This window comes from Sylvia atricapilla, chromosome 6 (genome assembly GCF_009819655.1).
Source record: "Sylvia atricapilla isolate bSylAtr1 chromosome 6, bSylAtr1.pri, whole genome shotgun sequence".
Lineage (NCBI taxonomy): Eukaryota > Metazoa > Chordata > Aves > Passeriformes > Sylviidae > Sylvia > Sylvia atricapilla.
This window is the reverse complement of record NC_089145.1, coordinates 62,619,222-62,637,777: the sequence shown is the minus strand read 5'-3', so window position 1 is coordinate 62,637,777 and position 18,556 is coordinate 62,619,222.

Genomic DNA, 18,556 nt, shown 5'->3' with positions numbered 1-18,556 from the left:
ACCCTGGCCTGTGTCAGCAGTGGTGTGACTGTCCCCTGACTGTCACCCAGCACTGCTGAGGTCACTCCTCACACCTGTGTCCAGTTCTGGACACCTCAAGACACAAAAGACACTGAGAAGTGTCCAGCGAAGGACAACAGAGCTGGGCAGGGCTCTGGGGCAGGCTCATGAGGAGCAGCTCAGGGTTGTTTAGCCTGGAGGAAACGAGGCTCAGAGGAGATCTTATGGTCTCCACAATTCCCTGGAAAGTGGCTGTTGCCAGGTGGGGCCTCCTCTCCCATGTGACAAGGGATGGGATAAGAGGAAGCACGCTCGAGTTGTACCAGGGCAATGGAGATTGAGTCTTAGGACTCTTCTTCACTGAAAAAAAATTCAAGCACTGGAACAGGCTTCCCAGAAAGTGGTGGAGTCATAATCCCTGGAGGTGTTTAAAAGATATGTGGATGTGGCACTTAGGGACATGGTTTAATGGGGTTTGGTAGTCTTAGGTTTACAGCTGGACTTGGTGACCTTTACGCTCTTTTCCAACCTAAATAATTCTGTGCTTCTGTTTCCTTCTTTTATTTCCAGCTCAAATACTATGAACATCTAACATATCATCACAGAGGAGAATAGATACAAATATAAATAAATAAAACATAAAATATATAACATTAATATACAGTGTGACAACGTTAAATCCATTTGTTAATCCACTTCTTAACACTTACAGAATGATTTATTCTGGTGTTCATTTTATATCAGTTGAACAAGTCTTTACCTTTTGCTATTTTATCCAGGCTGGAAGTTAGATCACCAGCAGCTCTCTCTCTCTCAGAGAGAAAATAAAAACACAAGGCTCATCCACAAGCTAAAGATGGGGAGATCATTCTCCAGCTACACTCAGAAGAAAAATGGACTTGATTTATAGAATGTTAATTTTATTTATTAGTAATTAACAATACAGTAGGATGGTTAGAAACATGAAAAAACTAAAGACATCTTCCTACTACCCACTTCTTCCCAAGGTCGACTTCACTCCCTCATTCCCACCCTCAGTGGTGCAGGCAGGTGAAGAATAGTGGTTGCAGTCAGTTCCTAACACATCTCTGCTGCTCTTCCCCTGCTCCAGCATGGGGCAGTCTCCAACAGGATACAGTCCTTTACCATCGACCAAAGCTTGTCCTTCCCACGAGCTGCAGTTCTCCAAGAGTGGCTCCATCACGGGTTCTTTTCGAGGGACAGTCTTTTAGGAACAGATTGCTCCAGAGTGGGTGTGCCACGAACCCCAAATCCAGTAAAAAAGGGTGATTCTGTGCAGGCTTCTCTCCACAGTGTGTGGTTTCTCCCAGGAGCCCTGTGCAGAGTGGGCTCACCATGGAGTGCAGCTCCTTTCAGGCCATATCCCTGGTGGGCTCCTTCCTGGGCTGCAGTGCAGATGTGTTCTGCAGATGTGTTCTGCAGATGTGTTCTCTGGCACAGCCCTCCAGGGGCTGGAGACAACCTGCCCACAGTCACCTCCACCCCTGCACAGGAATTTCTGCTCCAGTGCCCGGAGCACGTCCTTCTCCTCCTGCCCCCTCACCTTGGTGTCCATGGGGTTGGTTCTCTTTTTGTTTTGTCATTTGTCTCTTTTACAGATACTACAATGTGGTTTTTACCCTTTCTCAATCTGTTTTGACAGAGGTACCCCTAACTTTATTGATAGGCTCAGAGGTGGGTACAGTCTGAAGGCTGGTGGAATTCACTTTGTCCAAGACAGGCTGTCTTCTCACAGAGGTCACTCCTGCAGCCCTCCTTGCTATCAAAACCTATAGCATAACCCCAACATAGCCAGTTCCCAAAAAAGTAAGGAAATTGAGGAACTTCCTCAATCCAGAAGACATTCCTGAAGTTCACCTTTACTTTAATTAATTAGTCAACAAAATACTAATCTCTGCTTCAGCCTAGATTTTAATTTCTGAGATGACAAATCAGGCTTTTGAAGAGTTACATAATGCAATGTAATATCTCAGTGAATGGGGTAAAGGAAAAATGAAAATCAAGGTTGTTATGCTATTTTCCTCTACTAAGGCATTTATTCAGAGTATGGTACTGCTTTATCTGGCAGTGACCTTTGATATACTAGGACAAAAGATTTGGAAGAGATTAAATTCTTCTCCTGCAGTTAATTTATAATTTTTACCAGAACTGTCTTTGAGAATAACCCTATGTATATTTTTCTTGGTTTTTACACTATGATCATGAATATTTCCCTCGAGATAAGTGATTCATTCTGCTTGCACTCTTATAAATTGCTTAGATTTCTATTAGCTTCCCTACCATCATGCTTCCAATTTCTAACTCACAGATCCGACTTATTTTTGTTCCTGTTTCCTTCTCAGCTCTTAATATGAAAAGATCTTGATGTACACGTAAATGACATTTAAGTCAATATCAAAATCTCTGTGATAACAATTAAATAATTTTTTTACAAAAACTAGTCTCTGTCACAGAGATGTGAGGAGCTTTTATATACTCTTCTAGTTTAGCCAGAAATATTTTCTTGCTAGCATTTCTCTACCTCTCTTTCTTTCTTTCTTCACCCTCCTACACCAAATTTGGACCAGATCAACTAGTAGTTCTTAAAAATACCCAGTTTTTGCTGGATAGTTTCCAGTCATCTAACCTCTGGCAGCTGCTCAAAAGGTTATGGGATCATATTTCTACAAATGTTTTGATGTTACCAGTGGGAATCTAAAGAGCTCTGTTTTTCAAATATTGCCCATATCTGTTCCAGCTTTCCTCTGAAAAATGACAGTGAGATACCACTTGCAATTCTCTCTGTTGGATGTAATCTGCATTATAACTAATGCATCTTTATTAGAGTGACAACTCTCATCAGATATTTTGTGTGCTAGAATTTAGCTCCAAGGGAAGCAGTGATTAGGCTTGGAGCATGTCCCAAAACTGTGAGGAACACATATATTTTACTCCTTCTTCAGCTGGCAACAGCCTATGTGAAGTTATTTATGCATTCACTTTAAATTACAACACTAAGCTAAATGAAACAGAGCCTAGTTAAATCCTTAATAAATTTATTTAAAAATTATTTTGGGCTCTCATGGATTGCTATGTTGTTCACAAAACTAGTCCAATCTCTTTGCCAAATGTTTCATATTCTCTAGGATCAATATTTGAAATGTATTTTACCACGAGGACTTGGGGCCCTGTCTTCAAAGACCCTTGGATGTTCTTGCAGTTCCAATACTACACAGTGCCTTTGGCTTTTGAGTTCAAGGTTTTGAGTTAAGTGAGGCAGGAGTGGTGTATTGGCCTGGACCTTTGTTTCCTTACCTCTGTACCCAAAATAAAATCCAGAGACAGCTCTGTAACAAGTGGTGCAATGCTGGTGTCAGCTGTCTTGCACATCGATGGAATGGAGGGAGTTGGGACAAACCTACTGACTGCCTTACACTGGGTCATTTAAATTGTTGGTGAATAAGATGGAAAATGAACTTGAGCTTTTGATTCCTGGAAGGCAGAATTTCTTACCCAACAGGAAATAAATTGTCAACTCATTGCTTTAAATTCTAGGCTGTATTTACTGACCGTGTGTAAACCAAAAGAAACATTCTGTAATTTTCATTTTATGTGGATTAAAAAATATATCAAGCACAGCTGCTGGCTTGTCTTTAATATTATGTGAAGTTCAGCAGCAGGGCACGATCTTGCAAAAAGAAAAAAAAAAAGAAGCATTAAGGACTAGGTGCCCTGAGGTTGACTTGCATCCTGAATGTTCATACTGCTAAACAGTGGGATAAAGTTTATGTTCCATCAAAGTGTGAATGTGCTCTTTGGAGGTGTTTTTTCTTCATGCCTGAACAACTGACAATAAAGAGAAGAGACACAGCATGTGAAGCTGATCCCATCCAGATGCACCCTGATGTCCTTCCTCTGCACTGGGTTAGATAAAAGACTGATTGCTACCAGTGATTATCAACTTCGGTCTTGTATTCAGGGAAAATGAAAGATTTAATTCTCCCCTCTCTTATTATAAAGACTTTCTCCTCTTTTTTTTTTTTTCCTTTCTAAATAAGAAGCACTTAATTGGAGGCACTAGAGGCAGAACTCCAGTGTCAAACACCAGCACAAAACGTGACATAAACCACAGAGTGACTGAGCATGAGCTTTTCTTGGAGAAAACTCACAGATGATGTGAACACTGGATGATAGCTGCCTTGCCTTGCCAGTTTTAACACTGTCAGGTTATGGCTCCAGTGCTGAAGTTATAAGTTCAGATGTATGACAAAGTGGTACACTAAAGGCTTCACCTCTTGGATCAATATGTGTTTCCAGCAAGTTCAAAAGGAGCAGGTTTCCGTGAGTCAGAACAACTAAAATCAGCTGAATCCCATGCCACTACTTTCATTCAGTTATCATTCACAACGGGCCTGTGGCCATGAGCCTTTGCTGGATGCAGTTAGCCAGAGAAGATGCCTCCCCAAAGAGCTTACCTTGACCATGGATATTCAATGCAAATATCTAAACTTTTCTTCTGTGGTTTTTTTTTTTTTTTTGGGTGTGGGTTTTTTGTTTGGGTTTTTGTTTGTTTGGGTTTTTTGTTGTAATTTGTAATGAAAAATATTAGAAATTTCTTTTTCATGTGTTGCAACAATTCTTTTGCATAGCCTTTGAATTAGCGCAATGTTCACATTAGGAAAAAGTAGAAAACACTCACAAATTTGCTATTAATTTTATTCTCAATTCTTATTTTTGTTTGAGATAGATTTAAAAATGACATTCTTGTTCAAGGAGCAAATAATTGTAAATAACACAAGTGTAATTTTATTCTTCTTATACCAAAGTTCCTCTTCACAAATTCTACTAAAGATATTTGACAGACTATATATTCTAGTCCGGTAACCTTGATTTTTTGTTGGTCTGGTCTATGGTCAATTTGGAAGAGAGTATCAGCCCGGGGACATAATAAAAAATGGATTTCATATGGTTTGCATTTCTTTTCAGCTTTTACTATTTTACTGCAAATGTAATATTTTCCTAAGAAAAAGGAGAAGAAGGTTTTGTTCTATTCATTCTTTGCAGCCCTACCTTTCTTGGGACTTATTTGAAATAATGGCATTTAAAATCAAATGCAGAGCTGTTCTAATTTCCTAAAGCAAAATCTTCTAAAATTTGGCAGATATGTTTTAAAAAGCCCCTTGGGAACTGAGAGCTAAAAAAAAAAATCTACCCTCAACATTTTTTTTCCCTGTCTGAAGCAGTATGATCTGTAACTTCTGCATATGTTAAAACTTGTGGAATAATCTCTGGATTTTAAAAAGGATCACTTACACAATGATAAAAGTGTATTTTCCCATGAGAGCAACATTTGTAATATCCTTCTGAAAACAGGCCTCAGAATAGGGAAAACAGAACTTCCTTTTGGAAGTATCATTTTCACTGATAAAGCACTGAAAATGCAGATACTGCAGAGAAAGGGAAGAGCAAAATTAAAGCAGTAGTCATAAAGTAAAAGTAAAGAATAGCCTCAATTCATAACAGAACTGAATTATGTACTCTAAGTAGAGAGTTAGCTTCTAAACTATAAAACTTTTTAAGATTTTCATAAAATATATATAGAAAGATACGTAGAAAGACTAAATTTCTAAGCATGTTTGTTGTAAACAAAAGACAGGTATTTGCAGTAATTTTGTCCTCCTTAATGCAGGTTTACTCCCTGGGATCAGCTGAATTTAAGCACCAGTGATGCCACCAGCAGTAGTGGAAGCAGCAGTGTTTCCTCCCCCTGTGAAGATGTGCACATGAACATGTTGATGGCTCTCTTATTTTACAGCCTCTGTCCTTTTCCCACCTCCTGTGACATTAAAGCCATGACTCCAGAGAAGATGCCTCCCCAAAGAGGTTGCCTTGAACCATGACTCCAGCTTAGACACAGCACTGCTGGGACATTGCCCTCCACTGAAACTCCCCCACAGCATCCTGCAGATATCCTGTCACCTGAACTGAGGGTCTGTGAGCGGGTCACACCGTGGCTTGTTCCCACCTCGGTGCATTCAGAGGTCTCCTCAGGCTGCAGCCTTGTCTCTAAGGCTTGTGTTGTCTCCTACTGCAGCATCAGTTCTCCTACACCAGAGCCCAGCCGTGTTCCACCCATGGTCAGGTAAGTGTTCTCAACAAGCTGATGGGTCACAAGAGCTGTGTGGAGCCTTGGTAGGACTCAGACTTTTCTGTAGATTGTTTTAGCATCACTTAATTGGGAAATTCACAATTATTTTTTTTACTAAAGTATATGCAACTAGATGTTCACTACTCACCTGCACAAGTTCCTGTGTGAGCTGGCTCTAGGTGAGCCTGCCTCAGCAGCGTGGTTGGACTACATGATCTCCAGAAGAGAGATCCATAGCAATTCTGTGATTCTGTGATTCATGAGATCAATTTGATTGATTCACACCATGGTAAAATTCTGTATTGCCAAGCTAGTTGAAGAGTCTTCCAGTGTCTCTGTTTCCTATCTGCTTCCCTTGTCCTTTCCAAAGTAACTGACTGTCCTGTCAGTTGTGTTGATACTGGTGTTTGAGATAACATGTTACAAATTAGATCAGTGAAATCATCTAAATGAAAGAAAGAGTCAAACAAAGGAATTCTATACAAAAATTTAAATCTTTTTTCATAAAGCAACTTTCCCTTTCAACAATCTTTTTCCCTTGCTCTTCTTTAGAGTACCTCCAGCTAATATAATATCTACTGCTATCAAGGTACCTGAAGGCTAGTAAGTATATTTATTTAAATTGTGAAACTATAGAAAGGTCTGTTTTAAAGAGTATATGCTGTAAATTTCAGGTTTTTCAGATCACAGATCACAGATGTCTGACTGCTTTATTATGCAGAAAGACAGAATCAAAGTTGTTTACTGTGATCTTTGATTTCTAATAGAAGTGTCATCAGTTCAATATTGCTACAAAATGGACAGGGAATTATGCAGAACAATAGGCATAAAAATACTTGATGTCCTTAACTGCTACTAGGCTACTGCAAAAGGAAATTTATACATCTTACTGATAGCTGTAAGGAGAATGGATATCTGTGCTACTTAATGTCCTCTCCACCTTGAACTGCATTTCATGTATAGTTAAAAGGTTATAAGAGTAGTTTTACATCTATTAAAGTATTCCTTCAGGTATTTTATTGCACCAACGTGACTGTTCACTCAACTCCTCCTATCCCAGCTCATGCAAAGGCCTGATGGGTGCTGGAAGCTGCACCACTAGGTCAAATCAAGGGCACCAGGCAGGTGGAAAAGGTAACCAGGAAGATCTGAAGGGCCATTCTGCATCCATGGTTGCATGAAAATTGATGTCTCCTGTCGCCATTATCTTTTTTTACTTCCCTCATGGTTTACCAAGGTATGGAAATGGTCTAGATCAATCCTTCAAGTTGCAGGGTGTAAAACTGGTTTACCCAAAACACTTTTGAAGCGGATCTAAAGGCACCTGGTCACTGAGTTTTTCTGCTTCCAAATGAGATAGATACAGGAGACACCCACAATGAGGTGGAGGAAGAAGAGGGAACACCTTCAACATCAGCTAATAAAAAAATATCTCCTTTTGTTCACAGGTGCAGGATTAAGTTACAGGTTATAAATAATGAAATCTTATGACTTAAATGGATAATAAGTGAATTAATGTGATGGGCTGGTCTGGGCACAAAGAGGTTTGAGCCCTTGTTTGCCAAGTTTGTTTATGATGCTTCTTAATGAGCTCACTAACTAAGGTTTGAACCACATTTGAATGCACATTGTCCTGTAAATTTGAGAGAACCAAACCCATGAACATATTTAAGCCATTTTGTTCATTTATTATGTTGAATGTGGAAACTTTCTCTAAGCCCATATAGGCTGAAGGTATCTTCTTTGTGCAAAAAATTTTGGTGGGTCCTAAAGAAGTTTCATAGATGATGTTAAAAAAAATTTGTCCCCTATTTATAATGAACTATTAAGATGATTCCCAACAAATGCCATGTTCTCTCTGGTGCTTTCACAGCTTCATTTTGATGTAGACACGTAAATGTGGTCAAGTCTCTCAGTGTTGGAGCTTTCTGTTTCCAAAGCAGTTTAGAACGATCTCTGTGACACGTGATCATGTGTTGAATACCTGTCTTCCCAAACCAAGACATCGTGATAGTTTGTCAATTGTCTTGCCTCTGCCCAACCATTCTACAGTTCATGCATCAAAGCACCTTTCTGCTGTGGTTTGAAAACAAACCAAGTGAGAGGCTCTAAGTCAGAAGTACAGTTTAATGAGAATAAAAGGAAAAAATAAATTAAAAAAATAATAAAAAAATGCAACAATACAAAAAGAAAAAAAAAACCAACAACAACCAACCAACCAAACAAACAAAAAAACCCACTGATAGAGTCAGAATACACCTTGATCAGGGTGATGGAAGCAGTCCAGGTGAGGTGCTCTTCCTGAAGCAGTGATCCCATAGAAAGGTCTGGTAGCTCCAGTCCTCTGGGAATCCAGTGGGTGAGCACTGCCTCTACTGTCCCAAATCCCAGCTTATATCCAGGTGAGAATGCTTGGCTCCTCCCCTTGGGCGGAGCATCTCCCAATGGGATGATGAGTCATCCAGGGGCTCCTTGATGGCCCATTAAAGAGAGATAACACCCGGAGGCAGTTATCTGTGAGTCATGCACAAGGCATTGATGGGCCATGGACTGAAGATAGTTATAGAATACATCCTAAACTACAACGCAGGACACCTTCTCAGCTGGCACTAAAAGAAAATCACATTGGCACCTCAGGTATTCCCTCCCTTTGGTTTTCACTGCAGAGTAAATTCACGTTACAGAAGTCAAGCCACCTTATCTGAGTTTGGTTTCTGGAACTAAACTATGGGTTTCACATGCACCTGACAACGTTGATTTAGTCCATGGGATGATGCTATAGATAGAATAAAGCAACCAGATCATACTAGACATATACTACTATTCCTAGTGGTTTGTTTTGTCACTGCACTGTTGCTGCAGCACACTGCTTGCTGATGCATATCCAGTTTGAAAATCAGGAAGAACTAACAATGCAATACTTCTGGGTACTGAGAAAAGGGAAAATATTGAAACTCTTTTCTTAGTTATAGTCCCAAGGGAATATTTTTATAGCCTGAAATTACTATGTGAAAACCTAATTAAACACAATTCATAAAGCTTAGTTAATTTTAAAACTTTATGAAATGACTTCTAGTTTACTTTAAGTGCTTTAGATGCACAATATAGAGATACTTTAGTACTCTTTTATAGAGTACTTTCGGTGCACAGGTAGAATGGAACTGAGTAATGATTAACTATTAAAGTTCTAGGCTGCAGATAGATGGGGTTTTAATCACTAATCTTTCCATGAGTGTTTTTTGTTGGTGTTTCAACTGCTTTGTTTGCACTTGCTCATTTGCAAGTTTATGCACACTGTGATTAGATGATGTATACCTTTCACATTCTGAAGTTCAATTTAACTGACAGATCTCTACAGTATTATAATAGCTGTTTTCCTAATCACTGCAGTTAGGCTTGGAGGGAAGGATTCCATGCACCATGCCAATATAGCTTGCTAAACTGGTCTCTTGTCATTTAAATAAGACAACGGCAGGTTGTTTCAGGCATTGCTGAATTGCATTAGGCAATATTAAGGTGCTACAGCCAGTTTGAAATGTCCTTGTTTTGTGTTTGTTTCCCCCCAGTTTATCTGGCCTATAGCCATGATCCCTGAAAATTACACAGGCATTCTTACATTAAACACTGATTACTTAATTTCTCTTAATGTATCTTATGACTTCATCGAGAACAGAAGATATTTTCAGAGTTATACAATTTCCAGAGTTTCAGCAGATGCCCTTTTTGAGCAGAGTATGCACCTGTGTTTAGACATATTAACATTCAGAGAAACACTAGAGCTTTCCCCGTGGAAAAGCCTCATCTAAGTATCTTCATCAGGAAAACATTGCTGTACTGATGGGGTCCTGTGAACTCTGCAAATGGTAAAATGGCACTCCCAACACGCAGTGTGGTAAATGTATGACTCACCTGCTTCATTAATTCTTATTGGATATTAAAGGTTTGGGTCAGGTTTTTACTGAGCAGTAGTTTAGTGCCTTACAGTGAAAAATAGGTTTAGACATGCCACTACTGGTCCCCATGTGTTGGAGGAAAAGAGTGTCAGAATGATAAAGCTCCCACCCCAAAGGTTGTTGGAATTTCAGCAATAGACAGTAGTGCTCAATTAGATTATGGCACCAGTAAAACTTGGGTTTTACAGTGGGTTTCAGCCACTGACTTTTGTTCAACATAGTCCTGAAAGTAAGAATGACTGGGCTCTCAGATGCTGATGCATCAAAGAGTTTATTTTAAAAGAAAAAAAAAATGCAGAGTAAGAATGTACAAATACGTTAAATATGGAAAACTCCTTCACCTTCAGAAGAAGATGGATATTCTTAAAACTACATAATTCTATGATTAGATTTTTAAAGCTTGTTCTAAACTCAGTGGATATCCTCAAGGGGATAATTAAGAACATGTAATTTGGATGCTTTTGTACAGCATTTTAATGAATTTTTAAAAACTAAATTGTTCCTTTAAACCAGGCGACCAAGGGAGACCATTATTTGTACACTGGAATATTTTGTATTTCTGTGACAGGAAACTGCAGTTGCAATATTAGAGCACATAAAGATACTCCATTGAGAAGAATAAGCATTGATTGGGTGATGACAATGAAATGTTTACAACTTCTCAGAGAATGGGTTATGGGGACCCTTAATACCTTTGCATAGAAAGAATCTGAGTATTTTTTCTTCACAAAAATTTCTCAAAAATTTAAGTACCAAAAGTGAGCATGTAGACTGAGAACATTCACTTCTACTCTTTAGAGATCTTAACGTTGCAAATAAGTGAAAACCAAAACAAGTTTAACAGAAATAATTAAATCTCTGTAGTTTTGTCAAAAATCCTTTAAGATCATTTGGTGCAACCATTAAACTAATACTGTGACTGAATACCAACAAAAAATGTGGGAACAAGGATTTACTAAATCCTTCTCTGGGTCCCTCACACAGACAGGCAAAATATTTCATCTTACCCTCCTTGTATTAACCATCTTTATAATGCTGTAGTAGCAATAAAAACACAAGAACAGCAAATTTAGGACCCCCAGGCTCCCAGTCTGCTCTGCTTGAAAAAATTTCTGTATTTTATTGAAGGTTTACTACTTCTAAGGCACAGAGTCATTTGATTGCTTCATTTCAAGAAAACTTTCTCAGCTATAACTTGAAAATTCCAGAAATTTAAGTTAAAATAATTATTTCTGATGTCTACTTTGGTACGACTTCTTTCTCCTGGGATCCTTGGTACAACTTCCTCCTCAGCAGAGACTGATTCAAATCTGCATAAGTCAATGACTACTTGTCACTCTCACAGGATCTGTTTGTTTACTGAATGCATTAAATTCTCATGCTTTGCATAATTCTTTAATTATGCCAGTTGGTTACTTCATCAACATCAGTCATTATATTACAAAGCACAGCATAATAACTGTAATAGAGGAAACTACTGAGGCTGAAATTCAACAGAGCTGCTCAAGAAATTCTGTTGATCTTTCTGCTAAATTCTTATAAGCTCATTTGTTAGTACTGTCATGGACACCTTGAATTTTTCACCTTCTTATTTTATGGCTTTCAAGCACCATCTCAGTTATTTTCAATGATTTATTCAAAACCACATGATTTATGAACTATTTTTGTGTTTTCATATATTTTTTGGGAGACAGGCCCTTCATACTTTATTTGTTTAGTTCATAAATTTGGCTGAAATTATAGAACTTTTACTTGCTTTCCTTTAGACAGAAAAAAAAAAGAAGTTCATTTTCATGACAGCAAATGATACAATAGATACAATATTGCTTTTTTATACAGGTAGCCTGATTACTGACAACAAAGTTTAGTTACAGTGGAAACTGTGGAAATAGAAAGAGATAACTACTGTTACATTTGAAACAGAAAGTCACAGTTATGACACATTTTATTCATTGGAATAGTAGCTGGTTATTCTTGGAGTCTTCATAAATGTAATATAAAGGTAAGAAACAAAAATAAAGTTGACTTAAATTGTAAAACATTACTTCAAAATACTAGGTTTATAATACCAAAACCTGGAGCTAGCTAGACTACGCGGATTTCGTATATGTAAAATATTTTTGGGGCAAACTCATTTCTGTACTTGATGAAAATGAGCCCATCTCATGTATTTCACTGTGCTCATGAGGAGCTGGGAACTTATGGCATTTCCGTTTCATAGGAATTAGGTGTTGAATGAACATCAAAAACTCTGGAGATTTCTCAATTTATGTACAATACCAGAACATCAGTATTTCATGGGTAAGGCTTCTGCTACAAGAGTTCTGATTTCAGGAGTAACAGCCCAAGTGAGGGACTATCAGACTAATTTGGCTTAATATTAGAAATTGTAATTAATGACATTTCTTATAGAGAATGCTGCATATTATAAGGATTTTTTTTCCCCCCCTAGGAATAGCAATTTGCACCTTTTTCAAGAGTTAGGTCTTGGTGGAAAAATTTGCTTCATATTAGAAGATGTGGTTATCCCTGTAGGCTTGAGAGGTTTGTTTCCTTCAAGGATGGGTAATTTGTTTACAACAGGCAAAAGAAAAGGAAAAACCATGGCATAGAAGGTGACACATAATCTGAACCAACAACTTAACTACAGGAAGAACTATAGTAAAGAAACATCCTCTCATGCTCACACTAACAAAATTTTAGTTTATTTCCCTTATCTGGGAATGAGATGGGGAAGGAGTTCATGTGAACAGTAAATGAGACTATTTCACACCTGCAGCAGGATGCAGCAGCTCTTGATGGACAGTGTCACTTAGAGCAGATTCCTGGAGCCTTTCAAAAGTGTGAAATCCTGGTTTAGATTTTGGAAATCTAAATGGAATATGGTTTTGTTCACCTTAATGTCCATTTCATAATATTGTCCATATCTCAACACGTATCTTTTTTTAACTGAAAAGTTTAAGTCATTTCCTGGACCATGGGCTGCATTCAATTTGAGCAACAAAAATATAATAAAACCAACTGACAAATTTTTTAATTGACAGTGTTTGCTGTAAAGCATGGACTATCTGGGATCACTACTAACAGCACAGCCAGGAGAATCCAGGCATTAGATTTGGGATATTTGCTCATTTTGAACCCATCTTGCAATCTTGCCTGTTTTGAGACTAGGACTTATTACAAAATTAGAGTTATGCTAGTCATTCTGAAGGGCAGCTTTAAAGCAGTGTTGTACGGAAATTTTAAAGCAATCTAGACAAGAAATCTAGACAAAGCAATAATACTTTACTGAAAAATTCAGGGCTGGACTTCCTGATATGTTTTACAAGGTATTACACCTTATTCAATAAATAGTATCCTTAGAATTAAAATAATTAAAAAGTAGTTAATGAGTAAAAATAATGTGGTTTATATGAATTGCAGAAAAATATGCAATCTAAATAATATCAGAGTTAATTGTGTATCATAATAACAGAAAGATTACCTTTGCAGCCTGATTTTTAAAAAGCTAGAAACCTTAGGTAACTGGGACAGTGCAGCACACTTCAGAATATATTTGTGATAAAAAAATAAGGTTCTCCATACTGTAAACATTTTTGTTTTAACAAACATTTCCTTTTTTATTCCACTTCATGGTAATATATATAAAATCTTGACTATATTTTTATAGCATATATAAAATCTTCCCTATATTTTAATGCAATGAAGGTTATTGTCTGGGGCAACAGTCCTTCCTTTCACTGATTTGTTGTTTTTTCTGACTAACACACTACAATGGTAACAAGTCAAATAACTATCTCAAAAAGAAATTTAAAGTTTACAAGATTAAAAAGTAATAGGATCTCACAATCAGTACATTAATAAAAACCTAAGTCAAGGTTCTCTCTTTGACCTGCACAGATTATTCTCTTTCAGTTTAGCCATGATACCAAAACCATTTCGTTTGTTCAGAGGCAGAAGCCCAGAAGATAAGGGTGTGTAACCTTGAAGACTTCAGGCAAATAAGCAAGGAGTGCAGGTAAGAGCAGGCTGCTAGAAAGGCTGAGATGTGCCTGGAGAAGGGAGTCATCTGGAGGTGGGACAATCTGTTTGGGGAAAACAGCCCTTGTTGTGGCTTCTGGAAATAAATACCACACAGCTCAGTGCAAGCAGTAAGGAGGCTGAGAACTGAGCTGGAGTGTCCACCAGAGCTTGATCTGGAGGGGGTGGAGGTTCACCAAAGCCTCCTGAAGCCCTCCAGCTCATTTCCAGAAAGGTCTGGAGGAACAAAGTCTACATCATACTTAACTTGCATAGAGAGAGAGAAGGTTTTCCCTCCAGAGCAGGAAAAACTTATGTATAAGAAGGTGCCACCACAAAACTTGGGTGGTGGGCACCCATCACCCTGGATGATACATGACCTGGACATAGTTTTAGCCAGAAAAAGTGATGGATAGACAAACATTCACAGATGAATGCAAGTCACCTATAGTGCTTTCTTTTTTCTGAAAAAGGGACAGTACATTAGTTACAACTTTTAAACCCCATGGAACAGCAGTAACCAGAAGTAGAACAATCAATTTCTCATTTCGTTTGACACCCAATACAAAACAAAACCAAACCAAAACTAGTTTGGTGAGGGAGAGGGGATTTGGGGGTGAGGGGCAATACAATTCAGAGAGGGTTATATCACAGTTTCCTCAGAGGATTTTCAAGATCTCCAAACATCTCAAATTAAAGTTATCAGTATTCAAAATACATTAGAAAAATTTAAAGGTAGTAATTATAATTTGAAAAACTGAACTTAACCAAAGTCAAATTAGAGTAACTGTGGAGAACTCTAGACTTTTTAAAATATGTGCTTGTTTCTTTGAAATTTCAATGTGATGATTCTTCTCAAGTTTTTAATAATGTTATTCTGACTACATTGGATAATACATACGTGTTGAGCAAATCAATTCAAAGTTCCCTTCTCTCATGATATCGTCCAGTTTTGCATTATCAGCCTGTCAGAAAAATCATCTACTTTCAGAAAGTGCTTCACAGAGCTTTGAAATGCCCCTAGGTGACCAGATTAGAAGAACAGTTTGGCCTGAGAGTTTATCAAAGAAAACTACTCAATCCTCTTTCCTTTTTGTGATACCTGAGATGTTTCTGTTTCCTCACAAAATGCCCTTAACTGGGCAACTGATGAATCCACTGGAATTGAAAATTTCATTTCATAGTGTCAGGAAAGAAAAAAAGTAAGAAGATTTAAACTGGTCTTCAAATTAGCAAGTTTGTATTATTTGCTGCTAATTTTCTTTGAGTGTATCTGGTGGCAATGTTCAAACTGGATAGCAAACCTTTTTTTGAAGTTCCAGATTTGGTTCTTTCCAGCTGCATCCTAAGTATCATCTCCAGTGTTAACACTGCAGCACAAAATAGGAGTTAGTGCACAGTCAGACCTCTTCTAGTTTGGTTAAAATATTACCTATATAATAGTCATTTTTCTATATGGTGTGGATATTATTCATAGTGGACGTCTCAATTGAATTCTGTTTGAATTATATGTTTCTGGGCCAGCAACTCAAATGGCAGGGGAACAATGAAGCTGAAATAGATCTAAAAAGATTTAGTGCTAATCAATGCATGGAGGGAAATCTATTCAACTGTTAAAAGATTCAATTTCCTTCTCTCTAAAAGACAGAAAGTTTACCTTCAAATTCACAGATTGCTCCAGAGATTCTGGGATCATTGCTTTGGGAAGGGCTGGCAGCCTCAGTCTCTTTCCATAACACTGCTGCAGAGGGTAAAATGATTGAAAAAAATCTCCTTACAGAATTGCAGAGAATCTTTCAAGTCTTGTACTTATTAGTCATAGCTGAAAATAACCAGCTATATAAGTGTAAGAAAAATCAGTCAGTAGTGAATGTTTCACAACCAAAACACATGCAGTAGGACATTCACATCGTGTAAACCTCAGTTGTGTGTGTGATTTCAATGCCTAACGATTTCATGGGTTTAGAAAATTTATGATTATTATTTCTTTAATGATAAATGGATTAAAATCATAGTAAACACAGGCAGTGTAATTTTTTCAAGAGGAAATAAGAGCCCTGCATGCTCTAAAGGGGCTTGTCTTGGACATGCTCAAGATGTGTACTCCTGTTGAAGGACAGTAAGGGTGTGTGAAATGTATCCCACTGCATTGCTGACTCTGTAATTTTCATTCTGCATCAGGTTTGATACAACATTACTCATCATGAAGTAAATGCTTCAGTTAAGACCTATACAGCATTTTATTGTTTTCACTCTTGGTCATCACAAAATGAGCTTGAAGAAAGTGCTGTGAAATAAAAATGCCAAGGCTGGGCAAGTCTCTCTCCTCCAGTGTGGCCCACTATGAAAATATAAGATTGTTACCTACCCTTTTTCTATTTTTACATATTCTTGGTATTTTTTTCATTATCCTGGGTTCTTTTTTTCATCTTGACTTCATTGAAAGGTACAATCAGAAAATATTTCTCCTCTGTTACAGATACTACTATCTTAACACTTGCTGTGGCAGCACTACTTGCAACTCCAGAGTTGAGAGCTTTAAAGCAAAGCAAACATTTAATGATCTTTTACAACAGAGCTTTATTCTTCATGTTTTTCTGAAAATTGGAAAACAAGCTTTCATGGATGAGTTTTAAATATTTAGCACAAATTACTTGGGCTTAAGCATATACTCCTCCCTCATCTTCAATTATCCTTAGAATGAAAGAAGTGCAAAGATTTCAGTCCCTTGGTTGAAACTCTTTAGTAGGATTCTTTGGTACAACCTGTCTTCATATCACAGAGGATAAAAGAATTTTTCCTCTTCTAGTCTCATTCCTGAAGTTGGTTCTTTCACAGGACTGATGAATGCTGCAAAATATTCCACACAGTGCTGTCTTCTTTCACAGCTTGCCAACTTCTAGGTGATTATCCTGAAATGGTTATCTGCCCCCCATTGTTTTCAATTTGTTCTTAAGAAAAATGCCCACTGCCTTTTCTCTCTGGAAACAATCAGAATTTTGAAAGAGAGCACTGCGCCTTAACTGAATTTCCTTAAGAATAATGGGGAATGGAACCATTTGAAAGTGAGTGATGGATGATCTTCCTTAAGGATTTTACCTCTGATGAACATAGTGGTAAAAATAGCTATTTAACTTAAGCTTTTTTAAAAGTTTTTAAAAAAACCCTATCCATTATTTTTTTTTCTCCTAAGGCTTCTTTGAATAACTTCTCCCTGATAGGTTTATTGAATTTGGGTTTATATACTTCCAAGAAAAGACTTTACCAGCCTGGTCATTAACTAGTTGGTATGTTTAACTTCCCTTATAATAAAAAAGTCTTTCTGTAAACCAAGATCATTGTTTCTTGCCCTATCCAGAGACATAGAAAGTACTGCTGTCTTTATAGAAACTTTTTATTTGATCCTGAAGAACTTTTATGTCTCTGAAGTCTTCTGCAACCCCCCAAAAAATCAGTTCTTTCAACCTTTCTATCAGTCACATTTATAAACAACTTGTCCTCCGAGTTATTTTCCTCAGGGCTGCTATTCTGTACCCAAAGCATTATTGTCAAAACCAGTCGGTGAAACCTTATCAATGTCAAATAAATCAGAATAATTATCTGTATGTATCAGTTCCATTGCCCACAGGGAGTGAGCCTCCCTAAATGTGTTGCAGAAGTAATTTACCCTTCCAGAATTATTCCCCATTTCCAGCCACTTATTTCCCATCTTCTGTGCAACTTATATGCATCTGTTTTCCCTTTTCTAAGAGCAATGCTTTGTTCTCCTCTGACTGAACACCATTTCCTTCATTTTATGTTATTTCTCTGCTCTACTAAGATTACTCTGGATTCCAGTCCTCTCCTCAGTAGTGTGCCAGCTCTCCCACCCTGAGTGTCCCCAGTCCATACAAATTTCACAGAATTTCTGAGAACCACAGAAAGTGTGAGTGGGACTGGAGCCACAAGGATCAAGTGCAGCTCCTGGTGAGTGCCCCACTCTGAATCCACAACCTTGGGGACAGTAACCTCACACTCTGACCACCAGAGGTAATTATGTTTTCCTTTCTCACACAAACTAATGATGAAAGTGCTGACACACTTCAACACAGCTTCAACACAGACTGTCTGGTCACACCATGAACTCATTCCAATTAATCTCTGAGCATGACTTTTAACAGGTTTTGTACCTATATGATAATTTTATCTCAATATTTGTTTGCATGAATGCTAAGTGGAACTTTTCATTCCAACATCAAAATATGGCACATCTATTGTCTCAGGCCTCATCTAGAGAGGTCACCCTTTCAGGAAAGGAAATTTGGCTGGTTTGACCTGGTTTCTTATTGAAAAATCCATGTTGGCTATTTCTCACCACATTTCCTCTAGGTTTTTTAAAACTGATTGTTTAGCAATTTGTTCTACTCTCTTTTGGAGTATCATTGTTGGTCTGTCT